The sequence below is a fragment of the Panthera onca genome, chromosome C2 (assembly GCF_046562875.1).
Source record: "Panthera onca isolate mPanOnc1 chromosome C2, mPanOnc1 haplotype 2, whole genome shotgun sequence".
Classification (NCBI taxonomy): domain Eukaryota; kingdom Metazoa; phylum Chordata; class Mammalia; order Carnivora; family Felidae; genus Panthera; species Panthera onca.
The window spans coordinates 69,244,735-69,264,498 of record NC_138347.1 but is presented as its reverse complement, the minus strand read 5'-3'; the positions used below and the strand labels follow the sequence as shown (position 1 = coordinate 69,264,498).

Genomic DNA, 19,764 nt, shown 5'->3' with positions numbered 1-19,764 from the left:
TTTTTCTGGGTTTTCTGTTCTATTCCAGTGATCTATGTGTCTATTTTTATGCCAGTGTCATACTGTTTTAATTACTACCGCTTTGAATATAACTTGAAGTCTGGAATTGTGATACCTCTAGTTTTGTTTTTCTTTTTCAAGATTGCTTTAGCTATTTGGGGTCTTTTGTAATTCCATACCCATTTTAGGAGTGTTTTTTCTTTTTTTTTAAAGTTCATTTATTTTTGAGAGAGAGAGAGAGAGAGTGTGTGAGTGAGTGGGGGAGGGGCTGGGGAAGAAGGGGGACAGAGGATCAAAGCAGGCTCTGCGCTGACAACAGTGAGCCCATGCGGGGCCAAACTCACAAACTATGAAATCATGACCTGAGCCGAAGTTGGATACTCAACTGACTGAGCCATCCAGGTGCTCCAGTATTTGTGAAAAATACTGTTGTTATTTTGATAGGAATTGCACTGAATGTGTAGATATTTGTTCTCCCAATCCATGAGCGTTCAATGTTTTTCCATTTCATTGTATCATCTTCAATTTCTGTTATCAGTGTTTTATAGTTTTCAGAGTACAGACCTCTTTGGTTAAGTTTATTCCTAGATATTTTATTGTTTTGGGTGGAATTGTAAGTGGGGTTTACATAATTTCTCTTTCTGCTGCTTTATTATTAGTGTATAGGAATGCAACATATTTCTGTACATTGATTTTGTATCCTGCAACTTTACTGAATTCATTTATCAGTTCTAATAGTTTTTTTTGGTGGAGTTTTTAGGGTTTTCTGTATACAGTATCATGTCCCCCACAAATTCCGAGAGTTTTGCTTCTTCCTTACCAATTTAGATGCCTTTTCTTTATTTCTTTATGTTGTCTGATTGCTGTGGCTAGCACTTGCAGTACTATGCTGAATAAAACTGGTGAGAGTGGACATCCTTGTCTTTCTCCTGACCTTGGGGGAAAAGCTTTCAGTTTTTCACCATTGAGTATGATGTTGGCTGTGGATTCTTCTTCTTCTTCTTCTTCTTCTTCTTCTTCTTCTTCTTCTTCTTCTTCTCCTTCTTAATGTTTATTTTTGAGGGGAGAAGTGCAGAGAGAGAGGGAGAGAGAGAATCCTAAGCAGGCTCCATGCTGTCAGCGCAGAGCCTGATGTGGGGCTCGAACTCACAAACTGTGAGATCATGACCTGAGCCGAAATGAGGAGCCAGATGCTAAGCCACCCAGGAACCCCAGCTGTGGGTTTTTCAAATAAGGCCTTTTTTATGTTATGGTATGTTCCCTCTAAACCTACTTTGTTGAGGGTTTTATATCATGAATGGATGTGGTACTTCGTCAAATGCTTTTTCTACATCTTTTGAAATAATCATATACTTTTATCCTTTCTCTTATTGATATGATGTATCATATTGATTATTTTGCAAATACTGAACCACCCTTGCATCACAGGAATAAATCCCAGTTGATCATGGGTATGATTTTTTAATGTATTTATTTATTTATTTTTTAAAATTCAAGTTAGTTAACATACAATGTAGTATTGGTTTTAGGAGTAGAACCCGGCGATTCATCACTTACACATAACACCCAGTGCTCATCCCAACAAGTGCCTCCTTAATGCCCATCACCCATTTGGCCCATCTCCCCACCTTACCTCCAGCAACCCTCAGTTTGTTCTCTGTATTTGTCTCTTGTGGTTTGCCCTCTCTCTGTCTTTATCTTATTTTTCCTTCCCTTCCCCTATGTTCATCTATTGTGTTTCTTAAATTTCACACGAGTGAAATTATATATTTGTTTTTCTCTGGCTGACTTATTTCATTTAGCATAATATACTCTAGTTCCATCCATGTTGTTGTAAATGGCAAGAGTTCATTATTTTTGATTGCTGAGTAATATTCCATTGTGAATTTATACCACATCTTCTTCATTCATCAGTTGATGAACATTTGGGCTCTTTTCAAAATTTGACTATTGTTGATAGAGCTGCTATAAACTTTGGGGTGCATGTCCACTTTCGAATTAGTATCTTTGTATCCTTTGGATAAATACCTAATAGTGCAATTTTTGGGTCATAGGGTATCTCTATTAAAAAAAATTTTTTTAATGTTTGTTTATTTTTGAGAGATAGAGCATGAGCAGGGGAGGGGGAGATACAGACAGGGAGACACAGAATCTGAAACAGGCTCTAGGCTCTGAGCTGTCAGCACAGAGCCCAACACGAGGCTTGAATCCACCAACCATGAGATCACGACCTGAGCCAAAGTCGGATGCTTACCCGACTGAGCCACCCAGGCACCCCTAGGGTAGCTCTATTTTTAACTTTTTGCAGAATCTCCATACTGTTTTCCAGAGTGGTTGTACCAGTTTGCATTCCCACCAGCAGTGCAAAAGAGATCCTCTTTCTCTGAATCCTTGCCAACATCTGTTGTTTCTTGAGTTGTTAATTTTAATCATTTTGACAGGTATGAGGTGGTATCTCATTGTGGTTTTGATTTGTATTTCCCTAATGATGAGTGATGTTGAGCATCTTTTCATGTGTCTATTAGCCATCTGGATGCCTTCTTTGGAAAAGTGTCTATTCATGCCTTCTGCCCATTTCTTCACTGGATTATTTGTTTTTTGGGTGTTGAGTTTGATAAATTTTTTGTAGATTGTGGATACTAACCCTTTATTCAATATGTCATTTGCAAATATCTTCTCCCATTTTGTCAGTTGCCTTTTAGTTTTGTTGATTGTTTCCTTTGCCGTGCAGAAGCTTTTTATCTTGATGAGGTCCCAATAGTTCATTTTTGCTTTTATTTCCCTTGCCTTTGAAGACATGTTTAGTAAGAAGTTGCTGTGGCCGAGGTCAAAGAAGTTGATGCCTGTTTTCTCCTCTAGGATTTTGATGGCTTCCTGTCTCACATTTAGGTCTTCTATCCATTTTGAATTTACTTTTGTGCATTGCCTAAGAAGGTGGTCCAGTTTCTTTCTTCTGCATGTCGCTGTCCAGTTTTCCCAACACCATTTGCTGAAGAGACTGTCTTTTTCCCATTGGATGCTCTTTCCTGCTTTAAGATTAGTTGGCCGTACAGTTTTGGGTCCATTTCTGTGTTTTCTGTTCTGCTCCATTGGTCTGTGTGCCTGTTTTTGTGCAGTCAGTACCATACTGTCAGGATTACAGCTTTGTAATACAGCTTGAAGTCCAGAATTGTGATGCCTCCAGCTTTGGTTTTCTCTTTCAACATTACTTCGGCTGTTTGGGGTCTTTTCTGGTTCCATACCAATTTTAGGATTGTTTGTTCTAGTGCTGTGAAGAATGCTAATATTATTTGATAGAGACTGCTCTGAATGTGTAGGTTGCTTTGGGTAGTATAGACATTTTAACAACATTTGTTCTTCCAATCCATGAGCATGGTATATCTTTCTATTTCTTTGTGTCCTCTTCAATTTCTTTCATAAACTTTCTATAGTTTCCAGCACACAGATCTTTTACCTCTTCGGTTAGGATTATTTCTAGGCATCTTATGGTTTTTGGTACAATTGTAAATGGGATCAATTCCTTGATTTCTCTGTTGCTTCATTATTGGTATATAGAAATGCAACTGATTTCTGTGCATTGATTTTATATCCTGAGACTTTGCTGAATTCATGTATCAGTTCTAGTAGTTTTTGGGTGGAGTCTTTTGGGTTTCCCATGTAGACTACCATGTCATCTGCCAAGATTGAAGGTTTGACTTCTTCTTTGCCAATTTGGATGCCTTTATTTATTTTTGTTGTCTGATTGCTGAGGCTAGAATTTCCAATACTATGTCAGACAACTGTGGTGAGAATGTCTGGACATCCCTGTCATGTTCCTGACTTTAGGGGGAAAGCTCTCAGTTTTTCCCCGTTTATGATGATATTAGCTGTGGGTCTTTTACATATGGCCTTTATGATGTTGAGGAATGTTTCTCCTGTCCCTACCTTCTTGAAGGTTTTTATCAAGAACATATGCTGTATTTTGCCAAATGCTTTTTCTGCATCTATTGAGAGATTCATTTGGTTCTTATCCTTTCTTTTATTAATATGGTGTATCATGTTGATTCACTAATATTGAACCAGCCCTGCAGCCCAGGAATAAATTCCACTTGATCATGGGAAATAATTATTTTAATGTACTGTTGAATTTGATTTGCTAGTATCTTTTTGAGAATTTGTGCATTTAGATACATCAGGGATATTAGCCTATAATTCTCCTTTTAAGTGGAGTCTTTGTCTAGTTTTGGAATCAAGGTAATTCTGGCTTCATAGAATGAGTTTGGAAGCTTTCCTTCCATTTCAGTTTTTGGGAACAATTTGAGAAGAATAGGCTTAACTCTTCTTTAAACGTCTGGCAGAATTCTCCTGGGAAGCCATCTGGCCCAGGATTCTTGTTTTTTGGGAGATTTTGGAGAACTGATTCAATTTATTTGCTGGTTATAGGTCTGTTCAAATCTCCTATTTTTTCCTGTTTCATTTTGGTAGTATGTGAGTTTTTTAGGAATCTTCCCTTTTCTTCTAGATTGCCCAGTTTGTTGGCAAAAAATTTTTCATAGTGTTCTCTTATAATTGTTTGTGTTTCTGTGGTGTTGGCTGTGATCTCTCCTCTTCTCATTCATGATTTTATCTATTTGGGTCCTCTCTCTTTTCTTTTTGAGAAGTCTGGCTAGGGGTTATTCAATATTGTTTATTCTTTCAAAAAAACAGCTTTAAATTTCATTGATCTGTTCCACTGGGTTCTTTTGTTTCTGTATTGTTAATTTCTGCTTTTTTTGTTATTTCCCTTCCTTTACTGGCTTTAGGCTTTATTTGCTGCTCCTATTCTAGCTCCTTTAGGTGTAAGGTTAGGTGGTGTACTTGGGACCTTTCTTACTTCTTGAAATAGGTCTGAATTGCAGTGTGTTTTCCTCTTAGGACAGCCTTTGCTGCATCCCAAAGGGTTTGGACTGTTGTCTTTTCAGTTGCATTTGCTTCCACGTATTTTTTTATTTCTTCTTTTATTTCCTGGTTAACTCATTCATTCTTTACTAGGATGTTCTTTAACCTCCATGTATTTGAGGGCTTTCCAATTTTTTTCTTGTGGTTGATTTAAAATTTCATAGCATTGTGATCTAAAAATATGCATGGTATGATCTCAATATTTTTGTCTGTTGAGAGCTGATTTGTGACCCACTATGTGATCTGTTCTGGAGAATGTTCCATGTGCACTCAAGAAGAATGTGTATTTTTCTGCCTTAGGATGAAATGTTCTGAATAACCTGTTAAGGCCATCTGGTCCAGTATGTCACTCAAAGCCATTGTTTCCTTGTTGATTTTTCTGCTTAGATGATCTATTTCCTGTAAATGGGTATTAAAGTCTCCTACTATTATGGTATTATTATCAATGAGTTTCTTTATGTTTGTGATTAATTGATTTATATATTTGAGTTCTTTCAAGTTGGGGGCATAAATATTTACAATTGTTAGACCTTTGATGGGTAGACCCCTTAATTGTGATATAATGCCCTTCTTCATCTCTTGCTATAGTCTTTGTTTTAAAATCTAGTTTGTTTGATATAAGTATGGCTATTCCAGCTTTTTTTTTGTTTTGACTTCCATTAGCATGATAGGTAGTTCTCCATCCCCTCACTTTCAATATGCAGATGTCTTTAGGTCTAAAATGAGTCTGTTGTAGGCAGCATATAGATGGATCTTGGTTGTTGTTTTTTTTTTTTTTATCGATTCTGATACCCTGTGTTGTTTGATCTGAACATTTAGTCCATTTACATTCACGATAATAATTGAAAGATATAAATTTAATGTCATTGTGTTACCTGTAGAATTGGTGTTGCTGGTGATTTTCTCTGGTCCTTTGTAGTCTTTGTTGCTTTGGTCTTTTTTTTTCCCCCTTCACTTAGAATTCCCCCTTAAAATTTCTTGCAGGGCTGGGTTAGTGGTCACAAACTCCTTCAGTTTTTGTTTGTCTGGGAAATTTTTCATCTCTGCTTCTATTCTGAATGATAGCCTTGCTGCATAAAGGATTCTTGGCTGCATATTTTTCCTGTTCAGCATAGTGAAAATTTCCTGACACCCTCTTCTGGCCTGCCAAGTTTCAGTGGACAGGTCTGCTACAAACCTTACATATCTACCCTTATAAACCTTTTGTCCCTAGCTGCTTTCAGAATTCTCTCTTTATTTTTATATTTTGCAAGTTTCACTATGATACATTGTGGTGTTGACCTGTTTTTATTGATTTTAAAGGGACTTCTCTGTGCCTCTTGGACTTGAATGCCTGTTTTCTTCCCCAGATTAGGGAAGTTCTCAGCTATAATTTGTTCAAATAAACCTCCTGCCCCTTCGTCCCACTCTTCTTCTGGGACTCCTATAATATGGATATTGTTTCATATCATGAAATCACTTAGTTCTGTAAGCCTCCCTTCACGATTTAGTAATTTCCTTTCCCTCTTTTTTTTTTTAGATTCGTTATTTTCCACGATTTTATCTTATATTTCACCTATTCTGTCCTCTGCTTTTTCAGTCCTCATTATCACTGTATCCAGTTTGTTTTACATCTCAGTTATAGCATTTTTTATTTCATCCTGGCTAGTTCTTAGGTCTTTGATCTCTGCAGCAAGGGTTTCTCTGGTGTCTTCTATCCTTTATTCAAGCCCAGCTAATAGTCTTATGACTGTTGTTCTAAATTCTTGTTCAGGCATATTGCTTATATCTGTTTTGGGCAAGTCCCTGGCTGTGATGTCTTCTTGACCTTTCGTTTGGGGGAAATTCCTCCATCTTGTCATTTTGGCTACATTTCTGTCTTTTGCATGTTTTAAAAGCTTATTATGCTTCCTGCACCTGAGAGTACTGCTATATTAAAAAAGGGTCATACACTGTCCAGAGCTTGGCACTTCAGGAAGTGTTTTTGGTGTATGCTGTGTTCACTCTGCTGTTACGTTTTGGCTGCTCTTTCCCATGGTCAGCCCTCTGCAGAGCTCCTCCTTGCTTGCAGTGGTGGAATGTTTGGACCTTTCACTAGGTGTGCTTTGATTTCTTTGTTGAAGTGACCCTGGAAAAAAAGGAGGGGGAGCCTGATCCCAAAGCAAGAGAAAAGGAAAGGGGACCAAAAAAAAAAAAATCAAACAGAGAATCAAAAAACTATAAGGCAGATTCTAAAGAAAAAGAAAGGAAAAAGAAGAAGAAAAAAGAACTGTAGGTGTCATTTTGAAGCCCTGGATTTTCAGTGCACTTGGTAGATGGGGGATGGTGGCTGTGCTGATCTGGAGGAGAGGTCCACTGCTTTGGCTCAGAGTCAGTCTTGCCCCAAAAAATAAACAGTTGCCAGGCATGGGGGTGCTGGGGTTTGGTGTTAAGTGGCTCCTACCTTCACTGGAGGCCACTGTGTTGCTCTCTGAAGTCCCACCATGTTGGTGTTGGGGGGAAAATGGCACCACTCCAATCTTTGATCCCCAGACTGGGGATCTCACATCCCCTTGCTGTCAGGCAGCCCTCACAGAATAGTGAGACCAGTCAACTTGCTCTGTCCCACAACTCTCCTGAGGTTTTCTCTGGCGTGTGGCTGGGATTCAAAACCCACAGTCTTAAAGGACCCAGCACCATGTGGATCCACTCCCCTCCTTTGGAGTAGAGCCTCTCCATGCTGTGTAAAGTTCTCTGTCCCTGCGTAATAGTCCCATGCCTGCACAGTGCATGGAATCTGTAGTGTGCCACCATTAAAGGCAGCAAAGGTTTTATATTCACTCTAGGTACGCCTCTGTCCCCTGATGATGAAAGGTCTTTGGCTGGCACCTGCAGGGTATTTCGTCCTTGGGAGGCAATAAGTCCTCTTCCAAAAGTACTCTGGGATGGGGAATGTTCTCTCCCAGTGTGCCCTGGAGATGTCTACACCACCCTATGCACTCCTGGCTAGCTGCCCCCTCCCTGCCCAGGAGTGCACGCCATAGCTCTGCTCCCAAGAAAGTCATGCACTTCCACAACCTCAGAATTTGAGCTTCAAACACTATCTTCAAAAAAGAGCTGGGACACTCAGTACTCCTCACTACCCAGTCCATGGGCCAGAGAGGTTTTCTGTTTGTGCTAACTCAATGTTGTACTTTCTCAACCCCTCTCTCTTTCTCTTCCTTTTGTCTCTCCACGAAAAGGGTTCCCTCCTCTCTTTTTCTCTTCCCAATTCATTTCTATGAACCTCGCACCTGCCAAGCTATCTCCCTCCAACTGTGGAGATCCTTCTGCCAATCTGCAGATTGATTTCCTGGGTGTTCCGAGTGATCTGACCTCAATACAGCTGTGTTTGAGGGACAAGGAAAGCCCAGGGTCCCCCTACTTCTCTGTCATCTTAACTCCTCCCCCTTTTAAATGGATTGTTGAATTCTGCTTGCTAGTATTTTGTTGAAGATTTTTGCTTCTGTGTTAATGAGAGGTAATTGGCCCTATAGTTCTCTTTATTTGTGGTGTCTTTATTTGGTTTTGGTATCAGGGTGATACTGACCTCACAGAATGAATTTGAAAGTTTTCCTTCTTCTTCTGTTTTTTGGAATAGTTTGAGAGAATAGGTATTAACTCTTTAAATTTTTTTTAATGTTTATTTATTTTTGAGAGAGAGAGAACCAGAGCATGAGTGGAGGAGGGAGGACAGAGAGGGAGACACAGAATCCGAAGCAGGCTCCAGGCTCCCAACTGTCAGAACAGAGCCGGACAGGATTCAAACCCACAAGCAGTGAGGTCATGACCTGAGCCAAAGTCAGATGCTCAGCCGACCGGGCCACCCAGGTGCCCAGGTAGTAACTCTTCTTTAAATGTTTTGTAGAATTCACCTGTGAAGCCATGTGGTTCTGGACTTCACAGTTTTTTTGGGAGTTTATTGATTACTGATTCAATTTCATTGCTGATAATTGGTCTGTTCAAATTATCTATTTCTTCCTGATTTAGTTTTGGTAGTTTATATGTTTCTAGGAATTTATGTATTTCCTCTAAGTTGTGCCATTTGTTGGCATATAGGGTTTTTTTTTGGCAAATAGGTTTTTATAACATTCTGTTACAGTTGTTTGTATTTTTATGGCATTGGTTGTTTGAAATTACTTCTTGATCCATGGGCTACAGAATGCATGTTGTGTCAACAGCCACGAAAACAACATTAACCTGATTGCACATCTCCATCAGACCTTTTTTTCTGAGTAGTAGGTCTCAACAGCGGGCTTGAAATATTCAGTAAACCATGCACTAAACAGATGTTCTGTTATTCGTGCTTTGTTGTTGCATTTGTAGAGAACAGGGAGAGTAGATTTAGCACAATTTTTGAGAACCCTAGTATTTTCAGAATGGTGAATGAGCATTGGCTTTAACTTCAGATTATCAGCTGCATTAGCCCCTAACAAGATAGCCTAACCTTTGAGACTTTGAAGCCAGGCATTAACTTCTCTCTAGCTATGCCAGTCCTAGATGGCATCTTCTTCCTATAGGAGGTTGTTTAACATATATTGAAAATCTCTTGTTTAGTGTAGCTGCCTTCATGAACTATCTTAGCTAGGTCTTCAGGATAACTTGTTGCAGCTTCCATGTCAGTATTTGCTGCTTCACCTTGCACTTTTTTGTTATGGAGATGGCTTCTTTCCTTAAACTTCATGAACCTACCTCTGCTAGCTTCCAACTTTTCCTCTGCAGCTTTCTCACCTCTCTTAGCCTTCATAGAGTTGAAGAGAGTTAGAGCTTTGCTCTGGATTAGGCTTTGGCTTAAGGGAATGTTATGGCTGGTTTGATCTTCCATCCAGACCACTCAAACTTTATTATCAGCAATAGGCTGTTTTGCTTTCTTATCATTCTTGTGTTTACTGGAGTAGCACATTTAATTTCCTTCAAGAACTTTTCCTTTGCATTCATGATTTGGCTAACTGCTTGGTACAAGAGGCCTAGCTTTTGGTCTGTCTCAGCTTTCAACATGCCTTCCTCATTAGGCTTAATCATTTCTAGCTTTGATTTAAAGTGAGAGACATATGACTCTTCCTTTTCACTTAGACACTTAGAGGCCAGAGGAGGGTTATTAACTGGCCTCATTTCAATATTACTGTGTCTCAGGGAATAGAGAGGCCTGAAGAGAGGGGAAAGAAACAGGAGAATGGCTGGTCAATGGAGTGGTCAGAATAGCCACAACATTTGTCAGTTAAGTTTGCCATCTTATATGGATGTGGTTTGTGGCACCCCTTATACAATTACAACATCAAAACTTATACAGTAGTAACATCAAAGATAACCATAGCAAATAATAATAAAAGTTTGAAATATTGTGAGAATTACCAAATATGGCACAGAGATGCAAGTAAGCAAATTCTGTTGGAAAAATGGTGTCCTCAGACTTGCTCAATGCAGGGTTGCTACAAACCTTCAACTGTGAAAAATACAGTATCTGTTAAGTGCAATAAAACAAAGCACAATAAAATTAGCAGCCACGTGTATGCTTGCAATGCATGTTTTATAATTATTGGGTATAAAATTCTACATATGTCTTTTTAGATCAAGCTTTGTTGTTCATGGTAACAAACTTGAATGCTTTTATGCAAATAATTGTGGGATTGAATTGAATTGTGTAGAATTCTAATTCTGAGCTGTTGTATTTACATTACATTTACTGGACTCTTCCTAAAACCAATGCTGGGGATATCTTCTATGTTTTTATCTCATTCCTTTTATCATTTTGAAATGGTTCTCTTGTCTAATTACATTAAAGTCTATTTTGTCTGGCATTAATTTTGCTATTTCAGCTCTCTTATGGTTAGTTTTTGCCTGGCATATTTTCTCATTATTTCCATTCATTTCTTTCAACTTCTTTATATTCATCTTGTAAAAAGCCTATAATAGTTATGTGAGTGGGTGAGTGTATGTACCTTTTAACTGGTGAATTTGGTCCAGTTACATTTATTGTTATTTCTGGTACAATTCAAGTTGAAATGAAATAAGTGCACAGGAATGGAGAAATTGTTGATGGGTATGATGGGATACAATCTAACTCCACAGTGTAGTAGAAGATACCTAATAAATGTCAGCTTTCTTTTGCAGGTCCTTTCTCCAATCTCTGCCTAATGGGTATTTGGAGAATTTATGTTGATTTTCTTCTTGGTACTCTTTGAATGAAAATGCTGTGTCTTCTTCATGATATTCTTAGCCCCCCTAAACTCCAGCATCTTGACCATCTACGTGATACATAAAAGAACTGGGCTGATTGCAGGGGGTAAAGAGGGAGTGGGTGGAAAGGAAATTGTGGCAGGTGTTGATGACTCACTGAAAACATTTAAGTGGAAAGGAAGTCTAGAAATAGGTTGGTAGCTAGAAGGAGAGCAGTAGGTCTAATTGTGGGTCTTTTTCAAGAAAGGATGTCTGGAGGCAGAAAGAAAGGAACTGACAGAATGTGAATGGTTGAAGATATTAAGGGATCAAGGACTAATTTATCACTTAGTCTCTTTAGAACAAGTAGCAGGGGGAGAGAAATGTATAATAAGAAATGTTTTTACAGGGTGTACTATAAAAATATATATCTCTACTAAATTACTAGTGTAAAATGCATAAAGATAAGCAATATGATTTTTAAAATGTAGAGTCTCATACTCCTTTACCTGACTCTTAACAAACATTAATTAAAAAACGAACAAACATTTAGTTAAGACAACTAAATATTTTTTTCCCTACTCTGTCTCAGCACTAAAAAGAACTTTCAATGTCATTGAATCCATTTTCCCACCTAAAGTAGAAGACTTTACAGCATTCCTGACAGCTCTCTGGGAAATTTGGAACACTTGTGGTTTTAAGAAATCCCACCACCTCAAATGGGAAGCATCTGCCTTTGTGCAGAGGTGTGATGATAACGAAGCTCTTTCTTTATTCAGTAGCGATCTGCCTAAATGTAACCATTTCTCTCTTGACCAACTATATGATGAATGTAATTCCATTACATGTTGAAGACTCTACCGTGTATCTGTCCCCTCATACTCATCTTGTAACAACACCTGAGACCTTTCTCATGAGAGGACTTCTGGATCACTCAAGAGGCTTCTACCTTTTTTAGCAGGTTATCTCAGTTTTTTGCATTCTGATTACAGCAGTTGATCAGAACCATTAGTGGAAACTGAATTCTGTCAGGTGCTTCCCACCCCCCCTCCCCATCTAATGAAGTGATTATGTAGTTTTCCTTCTTCAATCAATTGATAAAATAAATTTATTTATTTTCAAATGTTGAACCAGCTGTACATTTCCATGGTAAACCCCACATTATAAGGATGTGTTATCTCATACTACTGAATTTATTAGCATTTTGTTGAGGATTTTTGGCCTGTAGTTTTCTTTTCTTTTTTTTTTTTTTAAACGTTTATTTATTTTTGAGACAGAGAGAGACAGAGCATGAACGGGGGAGGGGCAGAGAGAGAGGGAGACACAGAATTGGAAGCAGGCTCCAGGCTCTGAGCTGTCAGCCCAGAGCCCGACGCGGGGCTCGAACTCACGGACTGCGAGATCGTGACCTGAGCTGAAGTCGGACGCTTAACCGACTGAGCCACCCAGGTGCCCCTGTAGTTTTCTCTTCTTGTAATATCTTTGTCTAATTTTCATATCAAGTAATGTTGGCCTCATAAAATTTGTTTAATTCAGGTTATCTATTTCTTTTTAATTTTTTAAAATTTATTTATCCTTGAGAGAGAGAGAGAGAGAGAGAGGGAGAGCAAGAGTGCACACGTGAGCAGGGAAAGGGCAGAGAGAGAGGAAGAGAGAGAATCCCAAGCAGGCTCCACACTGTCAGCATGGAACCCGATGCAGGACTCAAACCCACAAACCGTGAGATCATGACCTGAGCTGAAATCAAGAGTTGGACATTTAACCGATTGAGACACCCAAGAACCCCACTATTTCTTTTTGGTTGATTTTTAGTTATTTGTGCCTTTCAAGGAATTTGTCTATTTAATCTAAGTTGTTGAATTTATGGGCATAGAATCATTCATAATGTTTATTTTCTTTTTAATGTCTGTAGGCTCTGTAGTAATATCCCCTCCTTCATTCCTGACAATTACAATTTTTCTTTCTTTTTTTTCCCCGGAAAACCTGGCTACAGGCTCAAATTTTATTGATATTTTCAAAAACTTTTTTTCTCAGGTTTTTCAAAAACTTTATTACTTGTTTTCTTTTTAATTTCAATGATTTGTGCTTTTATATTTATTATTTCCTTCCTTCTGATCAGTTTGGATTTAAATTCCTCTTCTTTTCCTAGTTTTCTAAAGTGGAAGTTTGGATCATTGGTTTGAGGTTTTTCTCTTTTTCTAATATAAGTTTAATGCTATAAATTTCCTTGTACACTTAATCTGCTTTAGCTGCATCCCCCAAATTTTGGGACATTGTGTTTTCATATCATTCTATGTAAAATATTATCCAGTATCCCAGGACTTCGTCTTTTATCTATGGGTTATTTAGAAGTGTGTTGTTTAGGGGCGCCTGGGTGGCGCAGTCGGTTAAGCGGCCGACTTCAGCCAGGTCACGATCTCACGGTCCGTGAGTTCGAGCCCCGCGTCAGGCTCTGAGCCCCGCGTCAGGCGCTGGGCTGATGGCTCGGAGCCTGGAGCCTGTTTCCGATTCTGTGTCTCCCTCTCTCTCTCTGCCCCTCCCCCGTTCATGCTCTGTCTCTCTCTGTCCCAAAAATAAATAAAAAACGTTGGAAAAAAAAAATTTAAAAAAAAAAAAAAAAAAAAAAAGAAGTGTGTTGTTTAGTCTCCAGAAATTTACAGAATTTTCCAGGTATCTTTATGTTATTAACTTCTAGTTTGATTTTATTATGATTATAGAACATCTGTACATGATTTTACTTTTTTTTTTTTAATTTTTTTTTTCAACGTTTTTTATTTATTTTTTGGGGGACAGAGAGAGACAGACAGAGCATGAACGGGGGAGGGGCAGAGAGAGGGAGACACAGAATCGGAAACAGGCTCCAGGCTCCGAGCCATCAGCCCAGAGCCTGACGCGGGGCTCGAACTCACGGACCGCGAGATCGTGACCTGGCTGAAGTCGGACGCTTAACCGACTGCGCCACCCAGGCGCCCCATGATTTTACTTTTTAAAGATTGATTCAGGTTTGTTTGGTGGCCCAGAATATAGTCTATCTTGGCGAATGTTTTATGCGCACTTGAAAATAATATATATCTTGCCTTGTTGGGTGTAGTGTCAATTCAGTTAAGTTAGTTGATAGTGGTGTTCAGACCTTCTATAACCTTACTTATTTCTGTATACTTGTTTTATCAATTACTGATGGAGTACAAGATATCTTACTGATGGTGCTGAAGGAAAGAGAACAAAAAGTAATTATAAAGGAAATGTTATAACTCAAACTGGTAGAAGGATAGAGATTATATATATATTATTTACTCTGTGTTCAATATTTGATTATAAGTGTTGAAAACTGACTCTGTTAAGTGTTCTCATCTTGTTCCTGTCTTTATCCTTTCATGTATTTTGTTAATTCCTATAGATAAAATGTGATTTATGGTTATTAGTCTTACAGATAAAAATGTCCCAAGTCCTCTCATTGCTTTGAGCTCTCTCCTGGGTTCCAACCTCCCCTCCACTGTGTATTCTAGGATGCCTAACCCCCCTCCCCCCCCCCCCCCAGTTGCTGGTATTGTCTGGTAGTGTTGCCACTGGACTTTAGTGACCTAGGAGTTTACAGGTCACATCCTTCTCACATAAAACAGAATATAAGTAGGACTTGTGGAGAGTTCTCCAAGCTGAGAATTTCAGGACAGTTTTCCTAGAGGCGGTTCACTAAGAAATCCACAAGAATCACATGATGGCCTTCGTCTTTGCAGGGAAGACACATGTGTCCCTGAGAGTGTTATATGTTTCCAGGCACTCAGAAGTCTTCTCAGTGGTTCTTAAAGTTTCTAATATGGAATAATCCCCAAAACATATTAAATGAAAAAAATCAAAGTATAGAATAATGTGTATAATATGCTATCATCTGTATTTAAGACAAAATGGGGATAAAAATAGATATGTATTTTTATAACATAGCCCAAGAAGATATTAATGACATGCCTGACTCTGAGGAAGGGAAGCTGGAGCTTGGTACCTAGGAGAAGGGGCAAGTAGAGGACCTTTCGCTCTATACCCTTTTGTGTCTTCTGAGTTTTGAACCATATAATTGCATTGGCTATTCAAAGAGGAAAACAAGTTAAAAAAAAAAAATCCTTCTAGGATGGTTTATCAAACTTGATACTTAGATTGGCCCTGATAATTTACTCTTTTCCCTCATTTCTCCTTGCTTAAGTCTTCCTTCTTCATGCCCTCCATGTCTGATCATTTGCCTGCAAGAGACATGTTGCAACATGCTCCTCCTTCTCAGAGTGTACTAGAAACTACACAGGGATGAGGTAGTGTTACTTCTTGTGACTGATTGCCATTTTTAATCCCAAACTTTCTAGACCAGAGGTTCTCAAACTTGAGCCTGCATCAGATTCATCTCGAGTGCTTGTTAAAACATTGGTTCCTGGGCCAGAGTTTCTGATTCACCAAGTCTGAGGTGTTTCTAACAAGTTCCCAGGTGATGCTAATTGGAGACCACTCTTTGAGAACCAGTGCTCTGGACTAAAATTGTTTCTTCTGTGATGTGTTGTCCAGTTTTGGTGCCCCAGCTGTGTCCTAAGAAATAAAAAAACAGGAGAGGTTTGTCCCTTTCCAAAGGCATATGTGTAGCTCACCACTGTCCATCTGTCTGTCTAGCCAACAGTGCCTGTCAGGCTCTATCCCCTTCATAAGCTGATATGCATGTCACCACTAGCAGGACTGACCCTATCAGAAGCCTGCATCCCCCTTCATCTGGGCTCGCCAGAGAGGACATTCGTACAGTCATTGCTGTCATCTCCCCATGAAGACTTAACTGATATTCTTGGAATCAAGAGTCATGCTAATTTCTGATTCACCTTTCAGTGCTTCTCAACAGAGGCACTATTAGCATTTTTGATGAGACAGTTCTTCATAATGAGAATTCTGTTTAATGTGGGATATTCAGCATCCTTGGCTCCCTTCCCTGTCCTTGGTTATCATGGTGATCTGTAATCCCACCACACATCCCAGTGCACCCCTCCTCCAGCCTTCCCCTCCCCACTGTCCCTGGAGAACAGGATGAGAGCAGCACAGCTTTCTTCTGAAAAACACTGTCTTGTATTAAGCCATCAGTGAACCCCCTTATCAAACCACATTGCCTTAGCTCCCTGCAAAAATCCTGAGTCGTGTTTTAATATTTTCCTGGTTTTCATTAAATGTTGATATTAAAAAGTGACTGAATGGTGAATCCTTCTTTTGGAAAACTGTATGGGTGGAATTGTCTACCCATGATGTGCAGTCCCCTCTCTATAGAGAAATGCACTGGAGGGTCCCTGTTTCCTGCTGAAGTGGCTTTGCACCCTCACCTGCCAAGGAGAAAAACGTGACCCATTCTATTTCCCTTTTTTTTTTTTTTTAACCATGAGTGTCAGGGAACTCTTTTGCACCTGTAATGCTTAATAGGGATGCAAAATTAGTGTAGAAAACCATTTTGCCTATATTATCAGCTTTTATACATTTTTAATTTTTAAACATTCCATAGATTAATTTTGCATTTTCTTGTGGGTGACTTCAGAAGCAGACCTTGGTGCAGGTTGAGTTGTGAAGGATTATAGCCAAGGATTATAGTTGCCTAACTAGCTGGGCAGAAGAATCCTGTGGTGGAACATCCTGGCCTCACGTGGACACCAGCTAGGCCGTGGGCTTGAGACACAGGAGGAGCAGCAGGCAAGGGGGCTCTTCTTGCTGGCAGCACGTGAAGGTGTCGCTGGTGAGACTGAAATGCCAGGTGTGCTCAAGCTGGAAGTGAAGTAAGGGTCAAGGAACAGAGAGCCGCAGGTATCCCTGAGCCCTCACCAAGGTGGGAGAATCATTGAGGTGAGTAGTGGCAGAGGGACCAAACTTGCCAGGTCAAGAGAAATTCTGCCAGGACTGACTGGGTTAGCCCATGAGAGCTGCAGAAACCATCACTTACAGGAACACCATCCTGATTTGGCTCCCACTTGATCCTGTGGCCAAACAGGATACAGATGGGGTACAGACGGGGCTGGGTACAGATGGGGCTGGCACTCTGGGGTCAGCCTTCTGCCGAAGCTCCGTGTCCGGTGGAAAAGAGCATCTATCTGGGGGACCGTAGCAGGGCAGAGATTCCACCTCATCCCGCCCCTCCTCTGAGGGTCCAGTTCCTTCCAGTTCCTCTTCAAAGTATGCCTCAAAGTGTCAGGGGACCACCACGCCAAACTGGGGTGTCCACCCTCTAGATCTCCTGTGTGAGTTGGGTGTATAAGGCCTTTCCGTCCAGAAGTCTCTCGGTTGAAATTCCATCATGAGAGCTTGATTCCCTTCGGGTTTACAAACTCTTCATTACAGATTAATACACCTTCTGGGAAGGCAGCAAATAATTTGCACATTTGAAAGAATGGATTTATTACTTTAAGTATTTGAGATGTGCTGCTGGAGGGAAACAAGCTTTTTTTTTTTTTTTTTTTGAAGTTTATTTTTGAGAGAGAGATAGCACAAGCAGGGGGAGGGCCAGAGAGAAGGAGAGACAGAACCCCAAGCAGGCTCCGCACCATCAGTGCAGAGCCTGATGTAGGGCTTGAACTCATGAACTGTGAGATCATGACGTGAGCTGAGATTAAGAGTCAGATGCTCAACTGACTGCACCACCCAGGCATCCCAAAACAGAAACTTCTAAAGGGAGGAGATGGGGTGAGGTTTAGGAACCCTTGCAGGCTAAGGGTGGGCCCCGTGGGCTGCTTTGGTGTGGGTTCTGGGGGAGCAGAGGTGTGGGCTGAGCTCTGGACAGTGAGGGGGAGTCACTGGTTTCTGAGAACAGTCCTCTCCCAGGTGTGAGTATTGTCTCCCTGTCCTGTGAGCTCCTCCTTACCCTGGCCTTGTCACCGAAGCCAGGCCCCTGATCGCCCACGTACCAGCTCTTTCCAGAGGGCCCAACAGCCACTACCTGCTCTGTGGCCTTCCTCCCTCACCCCTGCCAGGGCCTCTCCCCTGACCCTGTGACTTCACCCCAGCTCTGCCCTCCTCAGTTCTCCTGAATTCTGTCCTCTGTGGAGGAAGGAAGCACCCAGTTCTGGTTCTCCTTGTAACTATTCGTCCTGAACTTTCAACCCATAACCCCCCACACTTGGGAATAAAAGCACCTATTGTCCTTGGGACATTTCCACACAGCCTCTCTGAGTGATGTGCTCCTCCTCCCAGCTGCTCCTACTCCCTTGTGCACGTGTGTCCCTGACTTAGCTTGCCTTTCCTCCTTCCCACCAGGCACCGGCCAGGAGGCTTCCAGTGGGCTGCCCCTGCTGCCATCCGAAATACTTCAGGAGCTTCTTGGCTAAGGGCCCCACGAGCCCACAGGGAGGCAGATCTCCAGGACGTCTTGCCCTGTGCTCCCAGCCCAGTTGCCACAACAAACAGCAGAGGAGACGTTGGTGAGTGGGCAGGGTTCAGACTGTGCTGTTGACCATTCCTCCCCAGCCTACCCTGAGGAGATGACAGAGAGGGGATCTGGGCAGCCAGGGCAGAATAGTGCCCGCAAGGTGAGATGACACCTGGTCAGGTGCCCAGACAGCTGGGGGTGAAGCCAGCATGCCTTACTGAGCATTATCTGTTGACCCTGGCTTAGCTGGTCAGAATTCTAGAACTGGTGGAGTTGGTGGGAACTGTCATTGAAGCCAGCCAGGAAACAAGATTTGGTATCTGCTGGGTGCCCTGGTTTCTGCTAGAAACTGTTATGCTGCCAAACTGGTGCTCCGTCCTTCCAAATTGTCCACAGACTTCTTCCTCCTGCTACTCCAGGAAGGTGCTCTGGTTAACTGCATTTGGTTTCGATTTTCCCTTTGACTCTCTGGTTCCTTAGCAAGAAGCCATCATTGGGGGTGGAGCACAGCTCAAATTCTGTGTTAATTGTGGAACCCATCTGTTCCAGGTCCTGACCAAGAGCTCCCACTGGCCCTGCTTCACAGACGTGATCATTGTCACTCTGGTCAGTGGGAAATCCCGTTGAGAGTAGGTGTAGAGTGAGTCTGCTCAACAAAAATGGTGCCTTTGTGGGCAGCTATACAATGGTCAGTATTATCAATAATATTTCAAAAGTCTGGGTGATCTTTTGGGATATCATATGTGAAAGTTAGGGGTCGGAGTCCGTTGCTTTCGTAGCTTTAACTGGTGAGGAAGATGGGTTTCCTTCTGTTACCCTCTTCCCTCTTCTTGGGGTCTTGTGATTACAGTACTTGAGGGGTCCTCAGCCAGTGTCAGCCTGGGAAGTGGTCTGTTGACTCTCACTGTGAAGGAGGCTGATGGGGTCCTAACCAATTCGGTGAAGCAAAGCAAGTGAGAAGGAGGAGGGGGAAAGAGCAATCCGTGAAAAGAAGCATAGCCTGTGATTTTATAACACTGATTATTTCCCCCAAGGTTCTAAGGCTGCTTTGAAGTGTGGTTCCATCACTGAAGTGGGAGAATAGCTTCTTTCTTAAAAATTATTTTTACTTTATTTTTAAAAGATTTTTATTTTTTAAATGTTTATTTACTTATTTTTGAGAGAGAGAGAGACACACACAGAGCGAGAGCAAGCAGGGGACGGGCAGACAGAGAATCCCAAGCAGACTCCGTGCTGTCACTGCAGAGCCCAGTGTGGGGCTTGAACTCACAAATGGTGAGATCATGTCCTGAGCCAAAATCAAGAGTTGAACACTTAACCAACCGAGCCAC

The 19,764-nt window shown here is 41.0% G+C and overlaps 1 protein-coding gene across 1 annotated transcript in view; it reads left to right on the top strand.

Annotated features, from left to right (window-relative positions):
* The window catches only part of MYLK (myosin light chain kinase), a 279,456-nt gene that overhangs the window by 49,681 nt on the left and 210,011 nt on the right, over positions 1 to 19,764 (top strand). The window contains exon 2 of the mRNA XM_060639759.3: positions 18,322 to 18,485. The gene's annotated coding sequence lies outside the window, so the exon portion shown is untranslated. The remainder of the gene's footprint in view (positions 1 to 18,321; positions 18,486 to 19,764) is intronic.